The sequence below is a fragment of the Leptodactylus fuscus genome, chromosome 4 (genome assembly GCF_031893055.1).
Source record: "Leptodactylus fuscus isolate aLepFus1 chromosome 4, aLepFus1.hap2, whole genome shotgun sequence".
NCBI lineage: Eukaryota > Metazoa > Chordata > Amphibia > Anura > Leptodactylidae > Leptodactylus > Leptodactylus fuscus.
In genome coordinates, this window is record NC_134268.1 from 206,891,609 (window position 1) to 206,901,472 (window position 9,864).

Here is a 9,864-nt window from a genome sequence, read left to right on the forward strand (position 1 = left end):
TTTACAAATGTAAAGCAACTAAACAGCGGTGTCGATGAGTGAACTCGCCGGAGTCTATGTCATCTCCGTTATTTGTTCTTGTGCTGTATGTAGCTGAGCCGAGCGCACGCCCCCCCGCCCGCCCGTGTTCTTATTGTTTGAGTGCTATAAATAATTCTGTATTTAACTTCCTCATGAATATGATAATGGATGAATACTAATACCGCTCTTGGAAGTGACTCGGATGCGCTGCCTCCGTGTCAGGTTAAGACTTGCCTGTCATCGCTGAATGATTTGCGTTTCCAAAATAAACGTGAACTTTTTGCAGGGCAAGTATTAGGGTAATGTGTCTGCGGAGGTCGTTCGGGGAAGGGGGAGGGGTAATCGCTGTATTTATGGCATAAACAAATCCAAAAAGTTGTGTCTGTGTATTAAAGCAGGGCCATACTGGGGGTGGTCGTCCCTAAGAGGTTTCACTCTATATACTGCGGTGGGGGGAAGCATTATAGTACGGGACAGGAAATCGATATATATTTGGGCTCATGCAAATACTGTCAGTATGAGGCCTCAAAATTCCTGGATTAAAAGGAATGTGAAAAAAGTCAGATTTTTTTTTTATTTTTTTTTACCCCCGCCAGCAGTGCCACCTTCTGCCGTAGTCTGTGCCTGGTACTGCAGCTCAATCATATTCAATAGTGAACTGTTTACTATTGTGTAATAGGTAGGGGTGTCAGATCCGAACCTGAATCTAAACTCTAAGGCCGGGGTCCCACGGGACAGAAGTGCCACGATTTGCTGGCGTTTTACAGTACAGTGAATAGTGAATCCCATGACTACTTTACGGTACAAACTGCTGTGCTGACGTGCCGCGATTTCCAAAATTACCATTAAATCCTTTTTTTCCTTGTGGATAAGAAATCGGAATAGCCTTTAGAAAGGCTATTCGTTTCTTACCTTTAGATGTGGTCTCCGCTGCGCAGTTCCTTAGAAATACCGTTTTTTACCGGTATGCAAATGAGTTCTCTCACAGCGATGGGGGCGGGCCCCACTGCTGCCAGAGAAGTGTCTCCAAGCGCCGCCTCCTTCTTCGTCTGCAGCGTCATCTTCAATGTCTTCTTTCGGCACAGGATCGTAACTTCTAGGCCTCGGGCCTTGGGCAGAGCAGACTGCGCAGGCGCACAGGTCATGGGAAAATGGCCGCTTGCACAGTATTGTTAGCAGCCATTTTCCCGTGGCCTGTGCGCCTGTGCAGTCTGCTCTGCTCTGCTAGAAGTTACGAGCCTGCACCGGAAGAACACATTGAAGATGACGCGGTGGATGAAGGAGGCGGCACTTGGCAGTGGTGGGGACGCCCCCATCACTGTTTGAGTGCTGGTGCTCGCCCCCATCGCTGCAGGAGAACTCATTTGCATACCGGTAAAAAGCGGTATTTCTAAGGAACGGCGCAGCGGAGACCACATCTAAAGGTAAGAGACGAATAGTCTTTCTAAAGGCTATTCCAATGTCTTATCCACACAAAAAAAAACGTTTTAATGGTAGAATCCCTTTAATCTTCATTGTGATCACGGGGGCTCTGAGCACAGCATTGTCATCCATTCCAGAGCTGTCTTTCGTCTGCTCCGTCAGCCATTCTCTTCTCTTCTTACAGGACACCACCACAAAATGGCCAATGGATATGCACAGTCGACTGTTCCATCGGCCATTATGTGGTATCCTGTAAGAAGAAGAGGAGGAGAATGCCCGACGGAGCAAAAGAAAGGCGGCGCTGGAATGGATGACAATGCTGTGCTCAGAACACAGAGGGAACGCTCCCGTGATCACAATGAAGAATAAAGAAAAATTCTGCGCGGATCCTCAAGATAAAGATAAGAGATGACTACCCTTTATAAAGGCTATTCCTACGTGCTTTTAGTTTAAAACGTGTTTTTAATGATAGAATCCCTTTAACCCTATACTTTATCCACAATATATCAATGTGATTAGCAAAAATAATTATAATATAATGTTTAATACAATGACTAAGACAATGTGCTACAATACGGCCAAGATACAAATGTATACATACAACAATACAAACAAATAGGTGTCAGATCATATATTACCAAATCAAGTAACAAAGAACCAAATCACTGCAGTGAATGGGTAATTCAGGAGGCCAAATGTCCAACCACCACTTACCGTGATAGGTTTGTTTCTTGGCATGCCATATATTAGCACATTGTTGTAGTACATATAGTTATATTTTAATTATTCTTGCTAATCCCACTTCTCCTCTGCACTGTTAAAAGCAATTGTCAGTTTATTATTAGGCTTAATGGTCAGAGTGAAAATTGCAGGATATAATAGATTTTTTTAAAAATATATATACATTGGCATTAAAATAGATCTTAAAAAATATTTATCCTTGCTAATCCCACTTCTCCTCTGCATTGTTAAAAGCAATTGTCAGTTTATTATTAGGCTTAATGGTCAGAGTGAAAATTGCAGAATATAATAGATTTAAATATATATATATATTGGCATTAAAATAAATCTTAAAAAATATTTATCCTTGCTAATCCCACTTCTCCTCTGCACTGTTAAAACCAATTGTCAGTTTATTATTAGGCTTAATGGTCAGAGTGAAAATTGCAGGATATAATAGATTTTTTAAAAAAAATATAATGGCATTAAAATAAATCTTAAAAAATATGTTTAACATAAAAACATGATTAAAAAAAAAATAGATAGTTTACTGGTGACACATTCCCTTTAAGTGTTCTATAAGATTTTGTCAAAAGAAACAAATGTCTGGACTTCTGTTGCAAAGTCTGTGATAGAATATAGGCCAGGGCTTACACGTAATTGCTCGTCCCATTTACTCCTGCCATCAGGAGAATATAATAGCTGCAAATGATGAAATTGTTGCTCTTATTTCAGGCGATTTTCCTGCATTTACAAAAGAACCCTTCAAACCTGTTTGTACATGTCACCCTACTTACCACGTATCAAAAGAAATCACAGAAGACGTCTTCACAAGTCAGACTTAGCATAATAGAAAAAGCATACAATAGTGTAGAGTGAAGCTTATTTACTGCCCTTACAGTTCTATGGTATTACGCTTATAAACTTTATGTTGTGTTTATTTCTTACAACACCAGGGAACCTTTTTTTCAGGTAGATTGTGAGCCCCATATAGGAATCACAATGTACATTGTTCCTAGCAGTATGTCTTTGTAGTATGGGAGGAAATCCATGCAAACACGGGGAGAACATACAAACTCCTTGCAGATGTTGTTCCTGGCGGGATTCGAACCCAGAACTCCAGTGCTGCAAGGCTACAGTGCTAACCACTGGGCCACCGCGTTGTAGACAGTGCATTTTCGGCCACACAGGTATATCTAATGTGTATGTGTTTTACTTGATTTCTGTACTGCTTGTGTGATTACAGAGGGGATATTATTCCCAGACAGCAGCAGCTTTCCTGACTATGCTCATAGATTGTCCTCTTCCTGTATCATGCCTGCATGTATTTGCCCTGTATCTGCAGTCCAGTGTTCCTAGATCCCCTATAGGATGGCCACTTGGGCTTTTCTCAGCTATTTGTTTGCTCTTGTACATTTCTTCCTGGCAGAATAACATGTAAAGAAAATAAACTAGTTATAATGGAGAGGGGAGGGGGTAGAATGCTGCTTATTGTACAGGCCCTCTGCCTAGGAGACAAATGTAAAATGTGCTGCAGCCTTAATGTGATTATAAGCAGCAGAAACCTGATAGAACACCATGTATGTATGAAGACATAGAACGGTGTGCACAGCAAAACTGTTAATGAAAACTCAGCTACAAAGGTGCTCTCTCCTTAAGGAGTGATATTATCCCCAGAACCTGGTCTAGAAGTCTCTCATCTCAGCTAAACCAGTTTTCCCTACGCTGCGCTGATGAGATCCAACAAATCAAAACAGCGCTGTCCACAACTGGGATTCTGTTCCTTTTGGAATAGATTTACTGGTCTGGTTAAACCTTGCACCATAGCATTTTAGGCTTGCATGACGTTTAAGGGGGCTGCCCCTAGAGGGCAACAAGCAGTGCACTGTTTTCCTAATTCCATCCTGGAAAACAGATTTGCATATTTCCCATAATCCCCCAGTGAAGTGAAAATGGCTAAGTCTCCATACGCCTGCAAAGGTGCTCTCTCCTTAAGGAGTGATAATATCCCTAGAACCTACAAAGCTGACTGAGAGAGGGATATGACTGACAGTTGGGGCCCTGTATGTATGATATAGGTATACATATTTCAAGGGATTGTCCATAATTGTTGATTGGTTTCTTCCAAAAAAAAACCCCAAAAAACAGTGCCACACCTCATAGGCATTAAATCCAATAGCACTGAGCCACCATACATACACCATGAATCTGTCGCCATAAAATCTCCCAACATATATGTCCATGGACTGTAACATAAGCTAAAGGGAGCCTTCTTATGGATTCATTCCCAGTTTTGAGCAAAGAAAAATTATGCGAATTTTTTTTGGCAGAAACGCAATTGAGGAGCATTCAAAATGTTTTGTGTTATTTTCAATGAAATCATTCTAGAGAAGAGACTAAAATTCTAGAACATAAGCTCACGGTTCAGCGGTGTCACCGTCCTCCTCCCCGAAACCACAGAATTTCATAGATAATAAATATTGCTCCACGATTTGGCTTCCTCGCCCGTCTATCACAGGACGGGCTCTATAATTATTGCTTCTATGTTAAAGGTCTATTGAGGAGCCATAAACCAGAGACAAGACGACTTGTTGATGTTTTCGGAGCATCTGGAATGTAAATGATAGCTTTAATTCTCTTCCCTCTGCCAAATTGTAATCAGACGCAGCGATTGCTAAAGATGGTGATGCTTTCTATTCACTTGCATCTTCTGATAAAGCGGTCTTGTTACTTGTACATATGCATACAATGATATAGGTTATGGCTCTGTACGAGTTCCAAGTAGTATAGAGCTCGAATTGATGTTACTAGTACCTATAGTATCTGGGGGTTCTGGATTTCCATGTGATGTCTTATGTTCATACCTAGGTTGTTTTGACTTGCACCTGTTCTGCCATGTTAATAGAAGGGCATTGTGCCAAGTTCTAGGGATTCTAAAAATAACATTGCATAGAAATATGAAAAACAGAACTGCAGGAATAAGTAATAGTCTTAAGGCAGGAAAAAAAAAAAATATATATATATATATATATACTGTGAGAGAGTGAAGGGTGTGGTCTGGGAAGACAGGTACATTCCAGCCAGGCATCTAAAGGGTGTATAGTAAAGACTCACACCAGGGAGGTCAGCTGACTAATCAGGCCCTAATAACAGTCTGTGTGTGAAGACTAGCAGGGTGGCACCACACTGACAGAGTTGAACTGTCCAGACTGGACCTCCAAGGCAGGTACTGTGCCACCCGTTGTTGTTGCCAAGGTGCCAAAGTTTCCTTACGTTTAAATTAGTTTCTCAGCCGAGAAGGATTTTGTTTTGTTCATCCTGTGGCTTTGCATAAGCAGTGTAAGCGTTACATGTGAATAAAGCCTGAACTTGTGTGCAACCCAGTGTCTGTGTCCCTGTTTCCTGCACTGCTACAAGCATCTACCTGAGCGGTTCCCCACAATGTATATATATATATATATATATATATATATATATATATATATATATTGAGTGTAATGCTGTCGCACCTGGGTGTAATACTGTCAGATTTGGGGTTAAAGCAGTTAGACTCAGGTATGATGCTGTTGTGACTCTGTGAACAAGCACCAGATAGGAGTCATGAAGGAATTTTTTTCTCCTGACATGGGACAATTGGCATCAGCCTCATGGGGTTGTGTTGCCTTCCTCTGGACCTACACTGTAGGATTCTAGGTTGGTCTTGATGGATCTCTATCTTCATCCAACCTCTACTATATAACTATGTAAGGACCTTTCTCTTCCTGACTGAAGCACAGTGCAGACCCGGCTCAGGATCTCCTCCATCTGGAGAAGCTGAGAAGACTCCTGTTCTCCTCCCATACACATCCTATACATTATGAATAACAATAAACGTTTAGTGATGTCCAGTGGGATGTGACCCAGCGTTCCCCTCCAGAAGGTGCTATTACTGCAGCGATTATATAACACGGTTATTTTCCAGCCTGTATATACAGAGGTATACAGAATCCGAGTTCCATTTCTCCATATTACCCTGGGGTTATATTAACTTCATACATCTCCAGCATTTCTCCAGAGCGGCATGTCAGAGCTCCAATATCCCTGAGGTATAGCGACTGTTATAGATGTGACAAGGTGGCGGCTCTAAACCCACAGGCTGGATGGGAATTGCAGGTCTTTGCCATCTCTGTGCTTTAGGCTATGCCAGCCATACTCCGCTCACGTTACACTACAATGACATCTCCACAGCTTCTGTCTTGTCATTCTGCCCTGCACCCGACACCGCTGACTCAAACACAATGCCGGGAATAGATGAAAGTCTAAAGCAACGTACATACCGTATAAAGAGTCTTATATATATACTTCTATCCCTTAGTTATTACAATTACAAGAAGATCAGTGTGACCAGTGTACATTGTGTAGCTATCTAACCCCTTCTTCACATCTGCGTTTGGTAATTTGTTTAGGAAGTTCACATGGGGAAACGGAATACCAAATGCGTTGGCAAGCGGTGTGCAGTGAAAGCACATGGACCCCTTAGACTATAATGGTACCACTCAAAATAATAACTGTAAGAATTACGGTGCATCTATTTATGTCATTGTCTCAGCTTTTGCAATCCATAAATTGTGGCAGTTGCCTACTCTATCTAACCAATTTGGTGCCCTGTACTAAAGTTTGCCATGGGGCCCTATTATTACTAATTATGAACCCCCTGTAACATACATTATAAGTAACATACTGAATGAACTTGTTAGGAATCTAAATATCCGCGCTCCCACTTTGCCACCTAACAGTTCTCGTCGTTCTCTTCAGTGCAGCACCGCTTTGGGTGATTCTATAAAGCATTTGCATTTGCTTTAAGGTTGCTATTCCTACCAGCCAAACTTTGGATGGGTATTCTCTGCCCGCTATAAAGTTTCTGATTTGGTCCTTAGCCTGCGTATGCACCTGTTCTCTGACACCTAGATCGGCAAGTCAATCCTGATGAACACCTCGGCGCTACAAATCAAAGGTGTGTTAGGCTATAAGTAGCCCATTTAATTGTGTATTAGGGAATCGTTTACTCAATAATCCCAATTCCATGGCAGAACTATAGTCATTGTATTTATCATTCAAAAATGACAACCATGGCTTCATTTTACATTGTAACTTTTTTCGATTTACTGTATATCACACAACTTCTCCGAGTTTCTTCCGAGATAAGGAGGCTTCACCCTTTCCGTATGACAGTAGCTGGAGAAGTGTCTGGGAATACAAACTCCCCCATTCTCTGCAGCCAGACCTTTGTATTCTGCTTAATGCAATGATTCCAGTTCTAGAAATGTCAAAGATCAATCTTCAGTCTTTTCTCTCTGAATTCTGACATTTATGGGGAGATTATACCTCTCCTTCTCTGGTGCACGGGTCCCAGCAGTAATGTGAAATTACATACTATGCTAATAGAAATAACCTTTAGCTGATAAAGCTGCATCCTCGGCTGAAACGCGGAATAAAATGACCACTGGGACAAAGTCCATTATTTACAATGAAGCTTTCTGACCCGTCCAGTCACTATGATAATCAATAGTGCATATAGTAGTGTCAGTGGTGGAGGGGGAAGGTTAAACGCGACCCAGAAGAAACTATTAATAAGTATCAGTAGTATGACGTTCTTCTGCCGAATGATGTCCTATGACCTTGACTACTATAGGATGTAATAGGAACAACCATGGCATGACTTTTTGGGTTGCATGCATTCTACATAATACTAAATCTAACCTGGATTCCCAAATATAAAGAAAAAAAAAGTAATCGAAATGATCCTATCAATATACAGCTATATAAATGCAGCCTAGGACTTAAAGAGGACCTTTCACCACCTCCACCAGCTCTTTATATCATGTAATAGGTAAAACTCCATATGTTCTGATGCAGTTGGATTTTTTTCTCTACTCCCCACCATTCCTGAGCAAACAGTGGTGTTAGTTTTGGTGCTTGATATACTATTTAGGTTCTGTACTAGAGGAGGGCGGTGTCAGGCAGGAGCAGGAAAGGGGTGTGATTCTGAGGTCTGACACTGGCTGCCTGTGATTGGAGCTCTGAGTCACGCCCCCTGCCTGACACCGCCCACCTGAGATTACAGAGCTTACATAGCACATCAGGCACTAAAACTACCTGCACTTGTTGCTCAGGGATGGTGTGGGCTAGAGAGAAAATTTCAACTGTGCTAAAATCAGTGGTACAGTGACTGGTATCAGATGCTAAGAACTAGAATTGGTGGAGGTGGTGAAACATTCTCTTTAAAATGAATTTTCTCAACTCAGACATTAACAGCAAATCGATAAATTGTCTCACGAATGTGGATCCAACATCTATGTCAACAATGAGGTCCAGGGACCCCACAGCTCAGCCACTGAGAATGGATAGTTGTCCTTACATTTATGACTCTCTTTTATGGAAGATATGAAAACAGTCTCGCAGTTATTCACAGATAAGGATGGTGAAGCCTCTGGTAAAATACTTAATGGGGATCCATGCCCCCTTTGGGATCCAAACCTATAAGAGCCACATATAGGAGAGGTGGCCACACTGACCAACACAAGTCTATTTTAGTTATGGAGATGGCCACTTCCTTAGACATAAACAAATGCACGATCAATTCTTCTTGGCTGGGTAGGGTGGCAGGGTATCCTGAGACGTTGAAGTCCCAGAGCTAAAAAAGAAACCCCACGTAGCAAACCTTTGAAGACCCAGATCAGTCACTTAGTTAAGACTTGTAATTCAGTCTATGTGAACCTACAACCCCCATTATAGCGAGGTTATCCCAGGAGTTGTTATTTCACAAGTAAGAAGAAGCTGAAGGCTTGCCAAGGAATGGCGAATATAAATGAAACACTTCTACTAGGGTTGAGCCAATCTTGAGATTTCAGGATTGTTTTTAAAATCCAATTTTCGATCATTTTCCAGCCGAACGCCATTGTGAAATTTGCTCCATCGACGATCCGATCTTTTCTGATCCCGATCGCTCAACCCTAATGTTTGCTTCTCTACAATGATTGGCCAGTAGCCAAGCATTGTGGGAACTAACGTAAGACCTTGATCCCACCTAAAAAGATCGGGATCGGAATTCTGATCGCGATCGTGAAATTTGCTCAATCGCCGATCGGTCCCGATCTCTCAACCCCAGGGGTGAACCTGGGCTTTCTGCCGCCTGAAGCGGGGCAGGGCCGAGCGCAAGAAAGGGGCGTGGCCGAGCGGAAGGGGGTGGAGTCGAGTGGAAAGGGGGCGTGGCTGAGCGGAGCGAGCGGCGTTCGCAGGCAGAGAGCAGGCAGGGAGAGGACCTGCTCTCTGCCTGAGTGTGAGGGGCGGCCGCTGGAGCAGCGCTGCGTCCAGCAGGGCCGCCCCAATAGACCGCTCGCTTCCCGTGTCGGGCTGCAGACAGCTTGTCCTGGACTGGCTTAGGTCAGCAAAAATGCCGCCCTCCCAAGGCCCTGGTATAGCACCGCCTGAAGCGGTTGCTTCAGGTCGCCTCATGGGAGGTGCGGCGCTGCTCAACCCTAACTTCTACTATTCCTTCTGTCCAATCCACTCCTGACCGCAGAAAAATCTGCAACAAAAAAAGCAGCTTCTCCGCAACATGGGGCCATAGACTACATGTCTACCTATTTGACAGGATTAGTAAATCTGCCACAGTCCGTCTATAAACTTCTTCTGTTACTAAACTGTTCTCATTGTAACAAC

The 9,864-nt window shown here is 42.7% G+C and overlaps 1 protein-coding gene across 3 annotated transcripts in view; it reads right to left on the minus strand.

The window, feature by feature from the left end:
- Positions 1-9,864, minus strand: part of MALRD1 (MAM and LDL receptor class A domain containing 1) — a 305,716-nt gene that overhangs the window by 244,589 nt on the left and 51,263 nt on the right. The window contains exon 1 of one of the 3 annotated variants that reach the window (XM_075271658.1): positions 4,585-4,658. The exons of the other annotated variants lie outside the window; for them this stretch is intronic. The gene's annotated coding sequence lies outside the window, so the exon portion shown is untranslated. Of the gene's footprint in view, positions 1-4,584; positions 4,659-9,864 lie in introns of those variants that run through there. 3 annotated transcript variants of the gene reach the window in all.